At 38.8% G+C, this 23539-nt stretch overlaps 1 long non-coding RNA gene across 2 annotated transcripts in view; it reads right to left on the bottom strand.

Moving 5' to 3' along the window:
* Positions 1-23539, bottom strand: part of LOC141573181 (uncharacterized) — a 196894-nt gene that overhangs the window by 147339 nt on the left and 26016 nt on the right. Inside the window, exon 2 of one of the 2 annotated variants that reach the window (XR_012498848.1) lies at positions 339-453. The exons of the other annotated variant lie outside the window; for it this stretch is intronic. This is a non-coding gene — a long non-coding RNA (uncharacterized LOC141573181). The remainder of the gene's footprint in view (positions 1-338; positions 454-23539) is intronic. 2 annotated transcript variants of the gene reach the window in all.

The following is a 23539-nucleotide window of genomic DNA, read 5'->3' on the forward strand; positions in this document are numbered from 1 at the left end:
TAGAGCTTGTCCTCCACTCCATTCCAAGACTGGCTGGCCTGTGGCTAGCACTGGCCACAGAATTTGTGGGACGCAGTGCAAAGTGAAAATGATGGGTCCCTATTCAACCATGATTAGGAAGCCAAGATGGTGACAAAGCATTCAGCAAGGGCAGGTCCTTCCAAGTTCATGACCTTGTATGAGAGCTAGTGAAATGCCCTGTTGCTGGCCAGGCTCCCCAAGTTCTGAATGGAAGGAAGCTTCAGTTCTCATTCTTTGTGATATCTTTGCCAACCTGGCCATGGTTGATTTTCTTCTTTTAAAAACAAGATGATTTCCTGAGATCAGCACATACTCACATGGTTCTCCCTCTCTGGCAGTTCCTCCTCTGTCCCGCATGGGCTCCTCTTCTTGCTCTCAATTGGCTTTGCTCTTTTCTTGCAACACCAAGGACAGGCTGGCCTGTGGATAGCACTGGCCACAAAATTTGTATCATGAATTCATAAACTTTCAATCCTGGGACTCCAGGCAGGAAACTTCCCTGGCTGACATATTTGGTGAGTTCCTGAAAATGTGAGTCTACAGCTATTATTTATATGTGATATTGTATGCTTCCACAGGTGTTCATTCAATTTACCAAGACTTTCCCACAGATGGCTGCAGAGCAACCCAAACACTTTTACAAATACAGGTCTACAATCACTTATTCACTATTCTAGAATTTTTTTTTTTTTTTTTTTTTGGTGTGGGGGGAGTACTCTGAAAACTTGTCATTTTTGGTAAATTATTTGAACTGATATGAAACTATTTAATAGTGTTAATCCCACTTAGTGTGAATATTTACATGTTTCACTGTAGAAAACTTAATGGGTTTGAGTGCTTCCCCCATTCCCCAGTGGAGGTGCTACCCAACATACAGGATGTGCTCACATTACCTTTCTGAAAATACAAGACATTCTGAGGTCTGACCTGCATGGGTTGTAGTTCAAGGATTGTGATCTAATATCAATATTCACTTTGGAAACCAATTTATAATCTATTATCATTTGATCCATACACAAGCTCTCTGGGAATGTAATTAAATGGACATATAAGCCATCCCTTTCTTTAATATTCAAATAAAGGCCAAAAAACATGGCTATATACTTCCCAGGTATTTTAATTTCTTTGGTGACTGCATGGAACATTAATATTTGTCTTATATTTTTAGTAATCAATATCTCATGAATTTATTAGTGTTTTATGGAGTTAGTAATCCTGTATTTAAATACCATAATAAAGAGGTTACTGTTTTATGACATATGACATTAATGCAATAAACAAACATTTCTAACCTCAATGAAAACAAATAAACAAACAAAAACTATACCACTCAAACACATTAAATCTACAGGTAGAATTATTTAGGGACCAATGATGGCATTTCATTTGCTATGGGAAGTTATGTGTAATGTGCCTGATGGGTATTTATAGTTTTGTAGCTAGTGAGTGAAAACTAATTTTAGCTATAAATTGGGCAAAAATATAAATCTCTGCTAAGTGAGGTTGATTTGAGCTGTTGCCCCTCTTTACCAGAAAAGCAAACTGAGTCACAGAAATAAATAAAATGTCCTTCTTCAAACTTTAAGTTTACTGTTGGTCCAGAGAGTAACTCATTAGCTCCCCCTCCAGCTCCTCCTCCTCTTTCTTCTTCAGCTCAATGCCATAAGTTTATTCTTTTCTTACTTAGAGTTTCTATTATTTTCGTTGGAACTAAGCATTTTTCAGTTCCAATGTGAAGCATACACAATGTCTTTGGGATCAATGATTATCTTCTTGGAGACAGGATTAAAGACTTTGAAAACTATATGAGGCATGGGATGATTTTTACTGGCCAGCCTAAGAACCCATTACCTGGCTGAACTACTGAGATTTAATACAATTAATTCTGAGCAAGATCTAGTGGCCATAATTATAAACACTACTGAAAATGAGTAAGATCTAAAAGCATTGCTGCAATTATGTGCAAGTAAACCTCAATTGTAAAAATGATTGTTTACAAACAGGGGCTGATGCTGGCAGGTTGGGGAGTGACACAAATTTTGACTGAACTTCACAAAGAACTTCAAAATATAATTTGGTGTTCCTTATAATGTGGTGAGGTCAATTAGAGTTGAATATCATCTTCTAGGAGCCATATGCCTGGAGACATTTATAATATACCTATTGCAGAAATGAAGTCAGTGGCAGAGCCAGAATTAAAACAGGGCATCTGAGGATCTCAGATCTGCTCTTACCCATTTAGCCATAAAGGGGTGAATTGAGTCACCAGTGCAAACTCTGGGGGAGGGGCCCTAAAATAATTTCTTCTGACTATGCTACATTTTATCTTGCCACATGGTGGGTGACAGAGCCTGTCCTCATTATCTTATGCCCAACCATGAGCCCCTGTGTAGGAGAAGTGAGAAAAGTGAAGTATGTGGTGTGATTTTGATAGTCATGTAGGATGAAGATGTGAACAGCTCCCTCCATGTGGCCCAGGGTTCTGAGTGAGCAGGGCTTTCAGGATAGATCCCAGCACAGCCCTCTTTTCTCTGCCTGACAGCTCAGAGTGCGCCTCCTACTTCCTTGGCCACAAGGAAACATTTTTAATAAGATATCAGTTGAGCAGCAGAATACTTGATATGACTTTTAGTAGCATTTTGTGTCCCATAAACTCTACCTCCTCATTGCTGAAGAAAAGATCACCACCTTTGGGGTCATAGGCTGTCTCCAAATTTTACCTGAAAATTCTTCACTAGCTTGTGATGCAAAATTAGTTCTCATTTCTCCTAATGTCCAAATCACCTTGGTGCTACTGAGGCTTTCCTTCTGGTGGTACCTAACAAATGTGTTTTTTTTTTTTTTTCATTAGAAGGGAATAAACAGTAATTAATAGCTCTTTACAGAGGACAAAAAGGGGAAGTTTGTCCGTTTCCCCTGAGAGAGACCCTTTTTCCAGTGTGGTTGCCACAGCACACTGTTGCCAATAAGATAGGAAGCCAAGCTTTCTAGGGCAATATCTCACCTGCTCATCGCTCCCTACTTCCATCATATTTGTTCTTCCTTTACTATGTCTTATATCTGGCAATGGTACCTCCATTCACCCAACTGCTCAGGTCAACACATGAAGTCATTCTTCACTCTCTGTTTCTCTCTCACACCATGTCTAACCCTTAAGCAAATCCTTTTGCCTGGATATTCAGAATTTATACACAATCTGGGGCCTTCTTATCATCTTTTGGGTACCACACTGATCCAGGCCACTGACATCTCTTGCCTGGACCACCGCCATCTTTCCTTAACTGGCCTTCCTTTTTCTACTATAACCTCCCACAGACCATTCTTCTAGCAATGATCAGAGATGGCTTTTAAAGACATAAATCAGATCATGTATCTCCTTTGTTCAAAAGTTTCTGATAGTTTCCTCTTCTGGTTAGAATTAAATCTCAAGTCTCTTTATGGCTTTCAGAATCCCCTATGGCCTGGCCACTGCCTAACTCTTCAACCACAGCTCATGCTTTTTGACCCTTCTTTGACTTACTTCAATTCACTTTGGTCTTTAATAGTTCATAGAACACACAAAACTTTTTACTTCATCAGAACATTTATATATATACATATACATATATATATATATATATATATATATATATATATATATATATATATATATGATTTATTTTATTTGCTAATTCCTTAAGCCTGGAACCACCCTCTGCAGTTTTAGTATAGCTGGCTCATAAAACTATCCATACAACAGAGGGGAGAGTGTAACCAAAAGAGATAACCACGTCTTTCTTCACACTTTGGATTCTCAGTGTTATAGATTAAACCTGTGTTGGGAAGAAGAGACACACCACTTAATTTAAATAAACTTATGGTTGAGTCTTTAATCTGAATATATTTTAATAATTAAATATTATGGATTCTGCCCAAGATGTTTTTATAAGATACAGACGGGAAATTTACCATAACATGGTTTAAGGCAAAGTTTGGAAGGAAATTAACAAAAATAGAATAAAAAACATTTTATATTTATAATGCTTTAAGCTGACACTTTTCAACAAACCAGTTCCTGTGGTCTAGGAAATACCATTGATGCACACATATCTGAACCAACCATGTTGCAAAACTTCAGTGTTGAATGCTGGGTGGTGAGCACACAATGTGTTATATAGATGATGTATTACAGAAATGTACACTTGAAACCTATGTAACTTATAACAATTGCCACCACAATAAATTAAAAAAAAAAAAAAAAAAAGGAAGTAGAGCAAGAAAGCTGCCTCCATAGATTACATGCCAAAAGGGCTGACAGGGCAGGCCCCAGGGCCCTGCGAAATTAAATCCAGCTCCACAGGGTTAGGCCCTGCATAACAGCTTGTCTATTGTAGTCATGGTCAGTCCTCATAACAATTCAGCCTGACGGTTAATCCGTCCCTTTGACATTGCAAATAGCAACCAAGTCTCAACTACAACAGGAGGACACACACAACTCGTACAAGAGACACATCTACAGCACCTGGCTCAGATGACCAGGCAGACTGTGACACTGGGCCCACAGGACACCTGCTACATAAGGCTACTCTACTAAGACTGGAAAACATAGCAGCTCAATCTAATGCAGAGAACAAACACAGGGAGGCAGCTAAAGTGGGAAGACAAAGAAATATGTCAGCTAAAATGGGGAGACAAAGAAACATGTCCCAAATAAAAGATCAGAACAAACCTCCAGAAAAAGAACTGAAAATGGAGACGAGCAATCTACCAGATGCAGAATTCAAAACACAAGTTAAAAGGATGCTCAATGATCTAAGGGAGAACATCAACCAAGAGGTAAGAAACATAAAAATGTATATAGAAAACATAAAAGAAAAACCAGTCAGAAATGAAGACTACAATAACTGAAATAAAGAAAACATTAGAGAATCAACAGTAGATTAGATGAAGCAGAGAACTGAACCGGTGATTTAGAATGTGCGAGGTCTGTCAATTAAGTTCTCAAACTCATCCTAGAAAAAGTGCTACATACCTCATTGCTGAATATCACTATGGTCACCTTTGAAGTACTCCCTTTGGGAAGCTATGCACTGATGCCAGTGCCTAGTCCACCCTTCAAAGCAACTTTGGAACTCTTTTTCTGAAATGACCGTCAGAGCTGTTGTGGTATTATTATTACCCTTGATGTCCTGAATGCCATAAAAATACCTCCCTTTCAGTATTTCCTTTATCTTCAGGTAAAGAAAGAAGTTATTGGGGGCCAGATAAGGTGAGTAGTGAGGGTGTTCTGATACAGTTATTTGTTCACTGGCCAAAAACTCCCTCACAGACAGTGCCGTGTGAGCTAGTGCATTGTCCTGATGCAAGAGCCAGGAATTGTTGGTGAAAATTTCAGGTCGTTTTCGTCTAACTTTTTGTTTTTTGTTTTTGTTTTTTGTTGTTGTTTGTTTTTTAATTAGTTTCAGGTGCACAAGACAGAGCGAAACTTAGACGTTTATCATTTACATCCCTCACACTGTGTGAACCCCCCTCCCCCATCCACCATCCCCCCGTACGTTCCCAAAACCTCTCACCTTCCCCTTATCCCCACCCCCCCGCCCCTCTAGCAACCCTCTGTTTTTCCTCCATGTTTCCAAAACTGTCTCTGATTAGTTCATTCACTTATTCTTTTCTTTAGATTCCGCATATAAGTGAGATCATATGGTATTTGTCTTTCTCTTTCTGACTTATTTCACTTAACATAATGTTCTCTAGGTCCATCCATGTTGTTGCAAATGGTAAGATTTCTTTCTTCTTTATGGCTGCATAATACTCCATTGTATAAATGTACCATATTTTCTTAATCCAGTCGTCTACTGATGGGCATTTCGGTCGTCTAACTTTTATATGCAGCCTTTTCAGCACTTCCAAATAGTAAACTTGATTAACTGTCCATTTGGTACAAATTCATGAATAATCCCTCTAATATAAAAAAAAATGTTATCAGCATCATTTTGACTCTTGATTTGAACTGACGAAACTATTTTGTTCTTGGAGAATTGGCTGACTTCCATTGTGCACTTTGACGCTTTGTTTCAGGGTGGTATTGCTACACCCATTGCTATCACCAGTGATAACATGGCCCAAAACATTGTCTTGCCTCTCCAATAGTCTTGGGAAACTTCGACTCTCTTTTGCTTTTGTTCATCTGTGAGCTCCTTTGGGACCATTTTTGTACACAACTTTCTCATGCCAAGATTTTCAATTAAGATTTTCCTGTTTCTCTGTGAATATTTACTTGGTCTGCTATGCTTCTCACAGTCAGCTGATGATTTTGATGCACAATTTGATGAATTTTTGTAATGTTTTTGTCAGTTCTGCTAGTTACCGGCCACCTTGACCTCTCTTCATCAGTGACACGTTCTCTCCCCTCAGTAAAACACTTAATCCGTTTGTGCACTGCTGTTTTCTTCATGGCATTATCTCCATAAACTTGGACTAACATGGCCCTGATTTCACTTCCATTCTTGCCATGTTTAACAAGAAATTTAATGTTTGTTCATTGCTCTAATTCAAGCTCAGACATTCTCATGATGGTACTCAAAAACATGCAACTACAATAATAAATACCACTCAGCAAAAGCCACACATTGACACGAACACAGCTGTGAGACACTGATATACCACGGTTATGAAACCTTACCAAGCTGTTTGTACAGTGCTGCCAAAATAAGTGCATGGTTGCGGTTCGTGATCTTAATTGTCAGACCTCATAAGGTAGCAGAAAACACCCAATCAGAACAGCAAAAACAGAAAAGAATCATGCCCCAAATAAAGATAGCTAAGGGGCCTCTGGGACAAGATCAAGCATACCGACATTTGCATCATAGGGGTACCAGAAGGATAAGAAAGAGAGCAAGGATTGAAAACCTGTTTGAAGAAATAATGATGGAAAACATCCCTAACTTGGCAAAGGATATAGACATTCAAGCACAAAAAGCACAGAGAGCCCCAAACAAGAAGAACCCAAAGAGGCCCACACCAAAACACCTCATAATTAAAATGACAAAGGTTAAAGACAAAGAGAGAATCCTAAAAGCAGCAAGAGAAAATCAATTAGTTACCTACAAGGGAGCTCCCATAATAGTGTCAGCTGATTTCTCAACAGAAACTTTGCAGCACAGAAGGGATTGGCATGAAATATTCAAAATGATGAAAAGCAAGGACCTATCACTAGTATTACTCTATCCTTCAAAGCTATTTAGAATTGAAGGACAGATAAAGAGTTTCCCAGACAAGGAAAAACTAAAGGAATTCGTTACCACCAAACCAGAATTACAAGAAACGTAAAGGGACTTATTTAAAAAGAAGAAGCAAAAAAAAGATCAAAATTATGAATAATAAAATGGCAATAACTACATATCTATCAAGTTTAAATGTAAATGGATCAAATGCTCCAATGAAACAACATAGGGTGGCTGATTGGCTAAGAAAACAAGACCCTTACATATGCTGCTTACAAGAGACTCACTTTAGATTGAAAGACACACAGAGACTGAAAGTTGGAAACAAATGAAAAAGCTGGGTTAGCTTTTTATACCTGATAAAAAAGATTTTAAAGCAAAGGCTATAACAAGAGACAAAGAAGGTCCCATTAATTTTACATCTGGGTATTTATCCGAGGAAACCCAAAACACTACTTCAAAGGGATGTGTGCATCCATATGTTCGTTGCAGCATTGCTTACATAAGCCAAGGTATGAAGGCAACCTGGGTGTCGCTGAATGGATGAATGGACAAAGAAGAGGGGGTACATATATACAACGGAATTTTATTCAGCCATAAAAAAGAATAAAATTTTGCCATGTGCAACAACATGGATTGACCTAGAGGGTATTGTGCTGAGTGGAGCAAGTCAGACAGAGAAAGGCAAATGCCATATGATTCCAGAATCTGATGAACAAAATAAATGAACAAACAAAACAGAAAGAAACTCATAGATACATAGAACATGTTGAGGGTTGTCGGATGGGAGGGGTGCTGGGATGCATGAAAAAGAGGAAGAGATTAAGAAGTACGATTGGTTGTTACACAGTAGTCATGGGGATGTAGGGCATAGCATAAGGAATATAGTCAATGATACTGTAACAACTATCTATGGTGTCAGATTGTTACTAGATTTATCAGTGTGATCACCTTGCAAGTTATATAAATGTCTGCTCATTATGTTGTACATCTGAAACTAATATAATATTGTATATCACCTATAATTATAAAATAAAAAAACTATTTTAAAAAAGAAAAAGTAAAATGGTATTGTGGGTGTGGAAAAAAAAAACCTAATGGGTTGTATGAAGGAGTGTGTGGTTGATGGAAAGTAGAAGCAAGGAGTACAGGCTACTCTTTCTAGAAGCTTCACAGTGAAGCCAAGGAGACGGGGGCAGTAGTTTGTGGGAGAGTCAAGGTTGGGAAAGGGTTGTGAAATTTCTGGTGTTGGGAGCAGGACAGTAGAGAATTTGGAATGTTCAGAGTCTGAATCCAAGAGAGAGAAAAATACCTGTGGTGAGAAGAGAAAAATTGAATAGATAATTGGAACGAAAAAAGAAATGTTGGGAGGGAGTAGAATCTAGTGGAGAAGAGGCTCATCTTCTGTGACAGGATGAAGAATGGGGACAGATAAAGACAAACTGGGAAGTGCAGGACAAGGAAATTTAAAGTTGAGTAGCCTCCACTTTTTTCTGAAAATTAAGAAGCAAATCAAGTCTTAAGAATAAGGGAAGTAGTCAAAACTTGAAAAACCCTTGAGGAATTAGAAAAACAAGCAAACTGCAAATAAGAAAGGACATTGTTGAGCATCCTGAGGTCTCACCTAAGACTGACCCAAAGAATTTACCATCAACCACGGAGCCAAGCAAGATGCTTCCCTTCAGCAGTGCTTCACAGCTTAGGAGTCAGAGTCAGAATGAGTCATCAGGCTGTTGTAGGCGAGGCTACTTGCAAGGCTTGTACAGCCCCTGATCAAAGGGTTGTGGAAATGAGTGTGTTGATGACAGTGTGGCTAAAATAATAAACAGTGGAGTCCAGACATGTTAGGAAATCAATTGAAATAAGGAGGATGGAGAGCCTGATGAAATAAAGACAGGGAGGGAGTTCAGGCCTGGGTGTGTTGGCAGAGTGGAGCGAAGGCGTCAAGGCAGTGGGGTGCAGGTGGAAAGAGAAAACTAGGTGATTCCATGGGGCATCCAGGTCAGATGTGGAACAGAGGAAAAGCGGTGACTGCAGACCAGGCTAAAGCAGACAGAGGGGGAGGCAGGAGCAGAGGGCTTCAAAGGCCCATGAAACTGAGATATGAAATGTGGTGTCCAAACGGAAGTTAAAATCACACATGGTTTTGGAAGAAACAGATTTAAAGAAGAAAACTGATTTAGGGGCCAACTTTGTTTCAGAGGCCATGGCTGTAAACACAAAATGAATAGCATGGAGATAATCGGTCACTGGAAATAAGAGAGCAGGCCAACCAGCTAAAAAACAACAACAAAAAAAACCCCTGCGGGATATGCACTATAAGCTATATCAAATAAGTAATTTTAGGAAAAGTTTTGACCACTATCAGATCATTGTGAATTAGGTATATTGAGTTCGTGAAATTATTATTATTTTCCTAATGATAACATTTTAGTAGTTAAGGAGGCACCACAAAAGCCTCTGTACTATTGATTTTTTTACTTTTTTCTTGCTCCAGTAGAGGGCACTAAAAGCTCAAAAAAAAAAAAGCATGCAATCATTTTATAGTAATTATTGTTTTATATAATTAAAGCTCATTTTAAATGAAAAAGAGAAATTCTGATTTAATAAGACAAAGACTAGTCATGCATATAGATTTCACTAAAATGAAATGATATTTTATAAGTGACTAATTCAGGATGTGCTTCTTTCATTTTCAGTCAGCATACACTAAAAGTAGAAAGGAAATTCTCTTGTCTGAGAAACAAGATGGATTTCTAAATGCACATCTGTAATGGACACCTGATCCTCAATTTCCATTCCCAACTGAGTTCTTTGAGAGCAGTTTTTAATAATATGGAAATAATCCTATGGGCTACTGGACAAATATCCTTGAGTGAAAATATCTGAGAAAGGGCTAAATGACTTGAAAAGTAAAGGAGTCTCTCACGGGCAAATATGTGCAACAAATGAGTGAGATCACTCAGAGTGAGTCTGCAGCCACTGCACGGCCCATGAGAGGCTTATAGGGAAGCTTCAAGATGACTTGTGTTTCAGAGAGCTGTGAAAATGCAAGTATTGTTAGTACTTGAGAGAAGACTATCTTCCAGCACAAGAATAACTCTGTGTGACTTTGGCTGCCAATTTGGCAGAATTGCAGTAGAAGATGTGAACAGTGGTAATGTGGCTGTCAACATTTCAGCAAAGGTTTTCCTAGAGCAGTTAGACCCTGGGGTCAAATGATTCTTCTTTGCCACAAAGGGGCTGCCATGATCCAAACACAGCAGCTTTTCCCAACACAGTGGAGTTTTCGGTTTGGCTTGACATCTTCTGTCAGAGTAAGGGCTATTTGCAGGAACTAAATGGGAATCACTCCCAGCATCCTGTAATAATTAGGGTCTATCAATATGAATTCGTTTCTCAGATAGAGTGAAGGCTGCTAAAGGGAAGAGAGGATTCTATCCAAAAAACTCTTTTTGACAGAGATTGTGAACCTGGCATTATAAAGCATATGTTACAACTTCGTGACTTATTTATAACAGATTGTTTAAGCACTTGTAGCAATTCCCTGAAACTTTGTGATTTAAACAACTCCGCTATCTGTTTCCACCCTTAGCCTCCCAGCATTCAGAAGATAAGTGCTGCCCCCTCTGGCATAACTTAGTGCTGGAATTCTTCACTCACCTTATAGATGTGTCATCTCCCTTCTGCTCAGGGTGCAAATGCCACTGAGGCAAAGGTCTGAGAAGCTATGCAGACAGAAATTTTAAAAAAATACTGTTCCTTTTTCCTAATATAATAACATGACAACATAAAGGTTTTAGAATTTAAGACCCTGAGGGTGTGCAAACATCAATAATGAAAATCAAACAACTTTAAGATTGTTGGGTTAAATATAGAATATATATTTATGGTTTGGGTATAATTGTTGAGCATGTCTAGCCTTGTCATGCATTGTTGACAGATCAGGCGACAGCTGTCTCATTGTTTATTCTTTTTCTCAGCTTTCTGACATTGGCCTGATTTATAGTTGTTGGTAATAAATTATAGGGTGAGTCTAGTTTCTAACCCTCTGGCTAAAGATTTCCCATTACCTGGTTAGGCAAGCTAAATGTTTTGTTTAGAATGACATCAAAATCATAACAAGAAAATCATTCAAATGAAAGTGAATGCTGGTGGACTTAAAATTAACAAGCAGCTCCCTGGATGGTAGAGTGGGAAACACATAGGAGTTCTGTAGCAAGTCTGGCTTCCATATTGTAAGCAAGCCACATCTCCTCTAGTACTTCTCCAACCCAACTGAACAATCTCACGATGCTGTGCCTCTACAGATGACTTTTGTATCATTTAGAATGCATTCTGCTGCAAGTCACCAAAGACCTAACTAAAAGTGGCTTAATAAATAAAGACATGTATGATCTACCTAACTGGAGGTGTGGGCACTGGGTAGTTCCAGGGAAGTTCATTCAGTAGCTCAGTGATGTCAACTGTCCTGCAATAATCTTGGCTTTGCCTTCTTCAAGGTCACAGATGACTGCTCCCAGTATCACATCCTCACACAGTGACATTCAAAGACAGGAAGATAGGAGTTTTTCTTATTTTCATTTTCTTAATTAAGGACAGGGAGTACTTTCCTAGAAGTTACAGACCTCACACACTGGCCAGAATTGGGCAGTGTGTCCCTGCCTTGGGGAATCACCAGTCCAGGAAAGAGAACAGCCATATTTAGCATTGATCAATCAGCATTCTCCTCGTATAGCTGCAGAGTCTCAGCCTGCCCTGGGATAGGGTGAATGTGAGCAAGGTCAGCATTCAGTGAGAAGGTGGTACTGGGTGGGAGTTGGGTAGGTCAGGAAGAACGTCTGTCAGTTCCCTCAAGCTCTATTTGCATGTAAACATGCATACAGGACTCATTTGTAGGTTTCAGAATGGCCTTGATAGCACAGTAAATACCCTAAATGACAACTCTTTCTATCCACCTGACAATTTCATTAGGTAGATGCTGTCCTCTTTACCGCACAGTTTGAAAATTATCTTCTTTGGAACATACTCGCAGTTTATTCCCAGTATTTGGGAGCACGTATTAAATTCCTCAAGGAGGAACTCCTACACCTACTGACTCTAACTGAATCCTAATTTGTGTAACGAATGGCTGAGAAAGCATGCCGCCAGTGCTATAGATCATGGAGGAAAACTGCTTGGTCATGCCTGCTCCAGCCTCACGCAGTGGTGATGGGGGAGGGGAGAAAAGCATTGCTTCTGCACCACATCACGTCAAACTGTAAACTTCATATAATCAGTTTTCACTGTCTAGGTGGTTGGATAATTTCCTTCCAAGAAGATCCAGAAGCCTCCCTTTGCCAGGTATTTTCTCCTCTTACCATTTCAGAAACTTCTTCAATTCGAGATGCTTTTGCCCGTTGGTGAGCATGATGCCCTGTCTTCTCTTCCCTTTATGTGACACAGATGAAACCAGGGATATTTTATAACCAGGAGAAATGTAATGTGGCTCCCACTTTTTATCCTTTAACCTCTGGCTTCACTATATTTGTCTGAAACCCTCCTGTTACTGGGGATGGAGGGGAAAACCAGGCTTTTCTACTGGAGTGGGACAAGAGTTCCTTCTCATCTTAAGTCCACCTGAGCTGGGGCTGCAGTGTGGAGTTTTAGGAGATAGAATTATATTTAAAAATGTTATATTATATTTTTATAATTTTAATTAAAATTTATTGGGGTGACAATGGTCAACAAAACTACATAGGTTTCAATTGTACAGGTTATATATAAAGCATCATCCATATATTGCATTATGTGCTCACCATCCAGAGTCAGATCTCCTTCCATCACCATATATTTGTATATTTTATAATTTTAAAATTAATATATTAATTATACAATGTTAATGTTATATTAATAAATTACTTTTAAAATTGTTATATATATATATATATATATATATATCTTATTTGAAAAGTGACTTATTTCACTTAGCATAATACCATTACTATCTGCCCATGTTGTCACAAATGGCAATATTTCATCTTTTTTATGGCTGAGTAGTATTCCATTATATATATGTACCATATGTTCTTTGTCCAGTCATCCATTGAAGGACATTTAGGTTGGCTCCATGTCTTAGCTATTGTAAATAATACTTCAATGAACATAGGGATGCATATGTCTTTATGAATAAATGCTTTCATATTTTTCTGGTAAAGACTCAGAAGGATTGCTGAATGATATGGTAGTTTTATTCTTAAGTTTTTAAGGAACCTCCAAATTGTTTTTCATAGTGGCTAAACTGATCACCAGACACCTGTTAGAATGGCTATTATCAAAAAGAGAAGAGATAACAAGTGTTAGAGAAGATGTGGAGAAAAGGGATCCCTTGTATACTCTTGGTGGAATGTAAATTAATGCAAGCAGTATGGTAAAACTGATCTTTCTCAGTTATAAGAGGAAGAACTAAGGCTGGAGAAATAAGCACAGGAATGATAGATAAAATAGATCTTAATTGATGGGCTTTTTAGTGCTTCCCTAAAACACCAGTTGCCTATACACTACATTTACTCACACACAAGGACGTGCATACCTCTCCCTTCTACATGGGGCCAGGTTCATCAACACATGCCACAGCACTGGGAATCTCTGAAGAACATTACCTGGGAAGAAGGTCGACCCTGGGAATCCAGCTAATTGTCCTGCACACCACTTCATTATTAGCAGAGATAGGCTACCAAGCAACCACAGCCTTGGGCTGTCTCTGGATCCAATGCTCTGGATCTCCAAGCTTCTACCTCAGCATAGTCTCGAAAATTTAGGGAAAGAAAGAGTGTGGGTTTTATTTATTTTTCTAGTAATGAATGATGCAAACCAAACTCAGCTTATACCTGGTATCCAGGAACATAGTCTTGAACTTGCCTATCTGGAAACAAGACATTTGAAGCAGGGTCCTATCAGCTTGACTTCCTAACCACTGACATTGCAGGGCAATATGTGTGCACAAGACAAGTACCGGGCTGAGACTTGAAAAGAAAATGGAAACATTCAAGGTAGGAAAAATGTTTTAGGACTAGGCAGTCAATCAAGCAATGGGATAAATTACTTGGGGGAACATTTGTGGCTCCAAATAGAAGCTTTTAGGAGAAAAGTGAGAACACATATTCCCATTGTTATTATTAAGTGGCATTTATTGGGTGTGGATGGGTAAGAAGTAGCTTTCCAAATGCAGAAGTACCCCTAATTTCTGTGGAAAAGTGTGGGGAAGAGCTGCATTTTGGCAGCTCTGGGCTGTGGCAGAATTCATGACTCATGAAGACCCTGCTGGCTGGCCAAAACTGTGGCTCTGTTGCAAGTTTACAAATTCTGAGATGCCTCCATCTCAAAAAACCATGTCTCAGGCTGGTTATGAACATGAAAACATTAATTATTATTGTGATCATTAAAGGTAACTCTAATAATTAGTACACTCTGAATTCTATGTGTTAGTTTACTTGTTGTCATGTTTTAAAACATTACTAATCAGACAAATCTTTTCTCTTGGGCATTTGATAGAGAAAACTGTTGATTGGCAATAGCAATTAAGTCATAATGCATACTGCCTCATTTTGAATAGAAACAGGCTGGTTAACATAAAATCGCACGAATACAGTGGGGACAGGCTGAAAAGGTATATCTGCAACAGATGGAAAGGCAAGAAACATCTAGAGAGGGCTTTGTTCTTGTCCAGTATTGTACTGTATATTAGCGGGGGGAAATTGGTTGTTCAAAATGCTCCATGAAAGCCTTGCGTAGAGATCTGCTTTTCCTTAGAACCACTTCACTGATGGAAAATAGGAACACATTTGAAGCAGTTCATTGTTTCACAGAAAAACAATGCTTCTGATTTCCTGTTTTGTTGTCTTCAATATTAGCAGAAAACCAATCAAGAATTTAGGGGATATTTTCATTAACTCTGATTTCACTGGGGCCTGATTGGCCAATCTATGCATTGACCCATGAAATAAAGTAGCACTTTTTATCAGAAAGAAGAAAGGAGAATATTTTATTCCTCTTTAACTTTGGACTCCTAGCTAGCCAACTGAGCACCCCCTCTTTTATTGCATAGGTAGGGCTTTCCAAAGGGCATAAAATATTGCCCTTTTTTTCTCTTTCTCCTCCTTTGCTACCTCTTTCACCTTTCTGCATTTATCATGGGACTGTCACTTCCAGAAAACAAGGGGACAGATACTGGCACATTGAATCCTGGAAATATCATTCCCTCAATAAAGCTCTTCTTTAGGATTAGAAATGGAAGTACCTCTATAAAAGTGCCTTGGGAATTGTAGGTTTTCATATACACTACTAGTGCAGAGTATCAAGAACGACACTTGGCAGAGTCTAGGAATCGTTAACAACCTTCCTTCCTGGGCATTTCACCATGTCACAGAGGTAAGAGAACAGAGCCAAAGAATTCACACACCTGTTTAATTGCAAACATCAAATATGAATAACTCTCTTTGCAAGTGAAGATGAAAAGGAAAAAAGAAAAGACCAACATAAGAACTATGCAGTTGAAAAAGAAAAGTGTCCATGGTATTTAACATTCAATGGAAAAGTATTCCTCCTATAATTATTTGCTAATAGAAGAACATTTTAAAAATCTGATAACCTAAAGCAGCCTAAGAGAAAATGACCTGAAAACAGAAGGTGATGTGATAAAAAGCAATAGAATAATTTAGAAAGAAACAAAGGATGAAAAAACATCTAAGTGAAATTTAAAAAAGGATTGCAAAACAACTGAAATTGTAATAGCAGAATTAAAATCTGTATTAGAGGCTACAAAGAACAAGATTAATATTGAATAAAATAATTCAGCACTGATGAGAGTGACACTCTTCAGCAGCTCTTTCAGCAAGAAGAAACATACCAAACAAGAGCTGAACACTGAGAGAAGAAAGGTATGGGGTTCATAAAATGAAAGCCAATTACAGGAATTATAGATGTCCTTAGAGAGGAAACCAGAATAATTGTAAGAAAACTTTCTTGAGCTAAAAGAAATACCAGAGTGTGCAGATTGGAAAAGGCTAAACAGGTTTCAGGAAATGTTAATAAAAAGAATCACATGTAGTTCCATCATGATGAATTTTGAATTATAAAGATAAAGAAAAACAAACCTTATAAGCATCCACGAAGAAAATGAAAAGATAGTAATAACCTAACTCTAAGAGAAACAGAAAAATCAAGCTGCTCTTAGACTTCTCCATAGGGAAACAAAAAGCCATGGATAGATAACGTCAACTGTGCTAAGAGTAAGAGACTACTGCCTAAGAATTTGATTCCATCAAATTCTGATAGTGGAAGTTAATAAAATGTGTTACCACACACATTTGTGAAGAATTACTTGTAGACATATGCCACAGCACAATTATGGTACAATTATGAATGAAGGGTGGTGATAAGGATTTTTAAAACATATTCTTTCTAAGGTAATTGAAATAACTTTATAAGACATGTACTTAAATTCCCACAAAACCCAGGGAAACAATAAGCAGTTGATGAGATTTGTGGCCTCTATAGTTAGAGAAACTAGAATTTAGCTAGATTAAGTGAATCAGAATCTAGATTAATGTGAATCAGAATCTTATTAATACAAATCGAATCAGGATTCATATCAGTCGGATTCTTGATACAGAGGGCAGTAGTTACCAGATTAGCATTGCCTCTTGCTTTTTTGATTAATTTTAGGAAGTTTCTATAATAAAAATAAGAGAGAAAAAAAGAAAATTGGCTTGAGGGTTGACCATACTTAAATTCCTCTTCTCTTTCTCAGGATTAGGTTAGTGCCTATGTTTCATTAGAAGCTTTCTTTAGATTCTACTAATAGCTTTGTCAACTACAGAAGGGAAAGGCCTTCAACAATCTTGGGTTCTTATTTCTTGCATCCTTAGTATGTGCCAGGCACTGTTTTAGGCACTAGGACTTAAGATACAGAGAATGAAACCAAGCAAGATCACATGCTGGTGTCTCCTAGAATTAGAGGAGAGCTTTTTGGGAAAACAGACCTACCTAGACCACAGCAAAGGGGACCCATTCTGGCTCTGGTATTAGTAATTAACATACACCATCTTAAATATGAAAGGATGACTTAGAGTCACCAGGCAGGAGGAAAACCAAAGGTATGAAAGATGAACAAATAGAAAAATGGCTGTTGGGTAAAACAAATTATTTGGGGACAGAACAGAAAGAGTTTTTTTCTAAAGGCACTTTAAAAAAGTGCCCTTAGAACTATTTTAGAAGAAATTAAACCCAAAGACAGAAAAGAAATAGAGATACTACCAAAGCTTTACAAAATAAAAATGTCAGTTAAAATAAAAGTAAAGGGAGGGCTGGAAGGTAAAGTTTGAGGAAGTCTCTCAGAATAAAGAGCAAAGATATGGAAAATACAAAAGAAAAAAAGAGAGAAGGAAACAACAGGAGCATTAATCCCAAAGATCCAACCTCTGATTAATGAACAGTTATGGGTGTGGTGGTACAGTTTCTTCTGTTGTGGTGGTAGTGGTGATTGTTATTGTTTGTGTATTAGTAAAAATAATAGCTAACATTTGTTGAGGGTTTTTATTGTGCTGGAACCTGGGCGAAGGTCCTAACCCACAATGTCTTGTTTTATTACCCTACCACTTTTTAAATGAAACCATGAGAATATACCAGAGAAATATTTACAACATAAATGATTATATGGGTTTACGGGTTGTATTTAGTTGTGGGAAAGAGAAAGTAGTCAAGAGATAACTCTTGGGTGCTTGGACATCAACGACTGGGATCAGAAATGCAAAAGTAGGAGTTGATTTGTAGGCAAAAGAAGATGCTGAGTTGAAGGTGCCTAAAAGATATCCAAATGGATGGTTGGCTGTATGAATCTAGAGCTCAGAGAAAAGGTTGGGTCAGAGAGAGATTTAGGAATCACCCTCATATCAGTTAAAACCAGAGTGGATACAATCTCTCAGAGCGTCTGACTGTAGGCAGAGCAGAAGGCCAAGGAGAAGGGAGCCAAGGGACAGGCTGGAAAGAAGCATGCAGTGAGTGGGGACAAGAGAGGTGGGAAGGGAGTGGCCGAGGATGGAAACAGATGCACTGGAATTTTCCATGTAGAGGACTATTGGTAAGCAGTATTTGTCAGAACAATTTAAATGACATTCTGGGAACAAGCCAGGTCAAAGCTGAAGAATGAATGAGAAATGAGTTCAGCGAACTCTTCATCTGCTTCATGCGTGAGATTGATAAATAATGCCTATACCAGCAGATATTGTAGGATTAAGAGATAACGTCCGCAGAGTACTTAGCAAAGTGCCTGACACATAGTACACACTCATAAAATGCAGGATATCTTCATATCTATATCTATACATTTGCTTAACTAGTGTCTTACAGTTATTGGTGGCATGGATTTTGGACCTGGACAGATGTAAGTTTTTAGATTAGCTTTGCCACTGTATAGTTGTGTAAACTTGGACCAGTCACTTTGTTTTTGTCACTGTCTTTTCTTTCATCTAAAAAATGGGGGAGGGGCAATAAAGAAGCATCTACCCTCTAAAATGATTTCTAGGTATTACCTATTGTTTTTTCCTATTATGAATAGTATCTTATTTTGTGAATATTTGTGTTCTGTCATTAGTGGAACTCTCATATTAGTATATGAATTAATAAGACAGAGTTTGTCTGGAAATATAATGGTGAATACAGTTTGGTTTCATATCAATTTGGGTTTATTCTCCCTAGCAATCTCATTTCCCCATATGAAAGGTAGACTTCTGCAGGACAGACTTCCTAAATTTGAAAAAGGCAATGGTGCGTTTCAGGAATAGGACGGGGAGAGTGACATGGCCACAGGAAGAGAAGGAGAGGTGGGTGGAGGCCGACACCCACCTCACAGGAGCAGTGGAGACTTGCAGGAGGCAGGACAGTGCCTGAGAGAGTAGCAAAGTGTTAGTCCTTATGAGACCTTGTGGCCAAGATACTGGTGTCCCAGCATCAGCCGGTGAGATGACCTATGAAATAGAGGGGTTTCTTTTGGCTAAGACCTAGGAAACAGTGGAACAGGGGGAGGGCAAAAATCATAACAGAGGTTTGATTTCCACTGATTTGTGTTGATTCGAGAACTGTAATGTAATGTGTCTTACACATTTGTGCACTGAAAATCCATATCCATAGTACATGAATGCCATCGACAAAGAAATAGATGTAATTTTGTTTCCATTTTTCTGAGTTTTGTTCATTATTTTTATATGTTGCCTCATTGTACTGACCAGAACTTGCAAAAACAATTAAGAGACCTCACGGTTAAGAATGAGGAACAATTTAGCCGTGACCTGCACAGACCAAGTAATATGAGTGCACACAAGTGAGATAGAAGCTGCTCACACCTTATACTCTCTAGCCCACCCAAGTGGGAAAGTACATGAGCTCTGTCACACCTCACCATACCAGGACTTAGGTGCAGGGGAAAACTGGGAGACTCCAAAGGGAGTGAGGATCATTTGCTAGCATATCGTAAATTGAAGGCTCATGGTAGAAATGTAATGCAATAATAGAAAAACAAAGTGAGGTGCCTATCCTGACCACCTGTGTGTAGGTTAATATTCCTCACCTTCCTCCTTCAATGTTTCTGAAAGCTTTACCTTGTGTAAAATCCTCATGAGAGCAAGAGTAGCAAGAACCTGTTGAATGCTACTATGCTAATGAGGCCTCCAAAATTTAAAAAAAGTTTTCATCTTTAGTGCTCTTCAATATCTATCAATATAGGTAACAATTTTACTTAAAAGTTTTCTTTTGATATTAGAAATGAGTCTATACATGCCATATACATTGTATTTTAAGTATGAAAGTTTAAAGTCAATTAATGTTTGCTTGTCAGCCTTTTGCACCATCCCAAATCAAGACCTTCCAAGAATATGTCCTTTCCAGTCATCCCATCCAATGGGCTCTTTGCCTCCACCCCTCCTCCTCTCCCTGCATCTCTCCCCACTAGTCCACTCACCTGGCTTCACCATGAATAAGCTACCACTCACTCCGCTTCTCCACCATCTAATCTCTGACACTGAGTTCTCCTTGGACTCAAGCAAGCATGCATCTTTTCCTGCAGCTCCCATATCCTGGAGAGATGGGGGTGGACAGGAGCCACTCAGGATTCTTACTTCTTTTTACTGCTGCTCCAACTAAGAGGGGAACAGCGTTTAGAGCTAAAGTATATGAGCTTTAGTGCCAAGTTGTTTGGATTAAGATCCTAGCTCAATCACACTTTCAGTATATGTCCTTGGATAAGTTATTCAGTCTTTCTAAGCCTCAGTGGCTCCATCTGTAAATAGTAATAATGAGAAAACCTACTTCAAGGATTAAAGGAGAATATATCAAGCACTTTGTCCCATGTCTAGTAGAGGTGAGTGCTTGTTGATTGATAAGTAACAACGACATAATCTCTGTCACATTTTCACTCTCATATAGAAACAGGGCTTTGAGACCTTGGCTATCCAATTGCAAATGCCGTGTGCCTTATGGCACCTCAGCTTCTATATTAATTCAGCCATCTCCTATAGACGTTTGAATTCCTTAACGCCAAGGACCTTTCACACTCCTTCCACATAAGAAATCCATCCTGTGGCCACTAATTGCATTTTTTCACCATTTACAACCATTTGCCTTTTGAAATCTTAAACTTCAGTATTCCACTCGCTGAGCACCACTTCCTGTCATCTCTCCTTGTCTCGCTGCAAACATCCCATCTCACAGTATCAATACCTCTGATTCTTGGAGGATTATACAAAGGCCTGCCAATTAAGTTTGCGAACTTGTTGCAAATCTTTTTTGATACTAGAGGGATTATTCATTAAGAATTTGTGCCAACTGGACAAACAGTTAACCCAGTTGACTGTGCTAAAAAGGCTGCATGAAAAAGTTAAATGAAAATGACCTGAGCTTTTCGTCAACAATTCATGGCTCTTGCATCATCACAATGCACCAGCTCACACGGCACTGCCTCTGAGGGAATTTTTAGCCAGTAAACAAATAACTGTACTGGAACACCCTCCCTACTCACCTGACCTGGCCCTCTATGACTTCTTTCTTTACCTTAAGATAAAGGAAATATTGAAAGGAAGACATTTTGATGACATTCAGGACATCAAGACGATGACAGCTCTGATGGCCATTCCAGAAAAAGAGTTATAAAATTGCTTTGAAGAGTGGACTAGGCACTGGCATTGGTGCACAGCTTCCCAAGGGAAGTACTTTGAAGGGGACTGTAGTGATATTCAGCAATGAGGTATGCAGCACTTTTTTCTAGGATGAGTTTGCCAACTTAATTGTCAAACCTCATAAGATTTAAATGGTGTTTAGTGAAGTGGAAAGGAGGATTTGGGGGCAAATAGTAGGCCTCAGTTGTCTTATTCAAACAATGAGTTAAAAGGAAAGACCGAAACAGGGACATAGGCTTTATCCAGAAATTCTGCAACTAACAAGAAGGAAACAAATAAAATAGCACAGAAAGCTAAAAGGCACACTCCAAAGCTAAGGACTTGTTAAGTCAATAATTAATTTGCACACTCAAGAAAATTTTAGAAACAAATTACAAATTTGACAAAAACAATTGTCAAAAAAAAATTTCTTAAAGATGTGAAAGGACCTCTCTATTTCTGGAAGAACATAAACCACAATTTTGTTTCTGGTTTTCTTTGAATGATTAAATTTCAGAGGACCTTTCTTTATTGCCTTTCTTCCTTTTCTCCCCTCCTCCTCTCTCTTCTTCCTTTCTTTCTCCCCCTCTCATGGTATTTGTATTTCTAAAAAATGAACATCTATGATTTTATAATCATGAGAAACATTTTTTATTAAAAATAAATGTTATTTAATGATATGCTATAATTAAATGACAAAAAAAGTAACTACAGGTAGAAAAACCTAGAATTATCTACAGTTGTCCAAAGTTCCTGACACAAGGAACTGATATTTTAATTAAGATTACTGTTAGATACAGACTTGAGTCAGATACATAAAAGGACCAGGGATAAGATGGAACTAAAGTTAAAAATGTAATGATACATTCAAAGGATTATACACCATGATCAAGTGGAATTTATTCCAGGGATGCAAGTATGATTCAACATCTGTGAATCAATCAATGTGATACACTACATTTAAAAACTGAAAGATGAATATCTTATGGGTCATCTCAATAGATGCAGAAAAACTATTTGACAACATTCAATATCCATTCATAACAAAAACTATCAACACACTGGGTATGGAAGGAACGTACTTCAGCATAATAAAAACCATGTATGAGAAGCCCACAGCTAACATCATGCTCATGGTGAAAAATAAAAGTTTCTCTAAGATCAGGAACAGGACAAGGATGCCCACTCTTGCCACTTTTATTTAACATAAGTGGAAGACTTAATTAGAGTAACTAGGCAAGAAAAAGAAATAAAGGCATCAAAATTAGGAAGGAAAAGTAAAACTAATCTCGATCAAAATGGCGGCATGTGGTGAGACTCTGGAAATCTCCCCTGGAATTTACATCAAATTAAGCAGCTATAACTCCACAGAAGACTCCCTGCACAGCAGACAGGCAAGACAAAGAGGCACACTACAAAATTCACCTAAAGGTGGGCAAATTGCACGAGCAGGGGAGGAGGGAAGGGAGAAGTGCGGAGATGGAGCCGCGCGGGCTCAGGACACAGACCTAGCTCAGTGCTCTGAGCTCGTTCGTCCCAGAACTACTGCAACTGTGGGAGAGGGAAGAACTTGGACTGCTAGGGCTCTGCTTATGGCCCACAGGGCCGAGGGGACAGCATATAACACAGCTGAACCCAACGCTCATGGCAGGGACCTCAGACAAAAGACTGAGGGAAAAAGGCTGAAAACGGTGCCTTAAGCCCTCACTACTGAGCAGAGAACAGGGACCGTGGGCACTGAGACACGCTGCACCCTTCCTACCCTCACAGAGCTCACCCTGCCCCCAACTGCCCAGTGCTAGAAATAGAACAGTAGCAGTGTCAGATCAACAGAACAGAATATTTGCAGTTCTGAGAACTGTGGTCCGCAGACACAGATTCATAACCTAACTAGTTCAGGCAAAGAGGAGGGAGCTGTGGAAGCAGGACTGGCTGGTGGAGGTCACTGCCATTGCTCTGGGCCATGTCTCACAACTCACCCGCCCCTGTCCTCACCTATCTGGGTGGATCCCTACAGGAGTAAAAAGAACTGCTGAAACACATGTGCTCTGAATCTGGTGCAGGAAGAGCTTTGGAACATCAAAAGCTCTCTGCATCCACACAGGGACGTGGCACCCTATGCCCCAAGTG

This window comes from Rhinolophus sinicus, linkage group LG09 (assembly GCF_036562045.2).
Source record: "Rhinolophus sinicus isolate RSC01 linkage group LG09, ASM3656204v1, whole genome shotgun sequence".
NCBI lineage: Eukaryota > Metazoa > Chordata > Mammalia > Chiroptera > Rhinolophidae > Rhinolophus > Rhinolophus sinicus.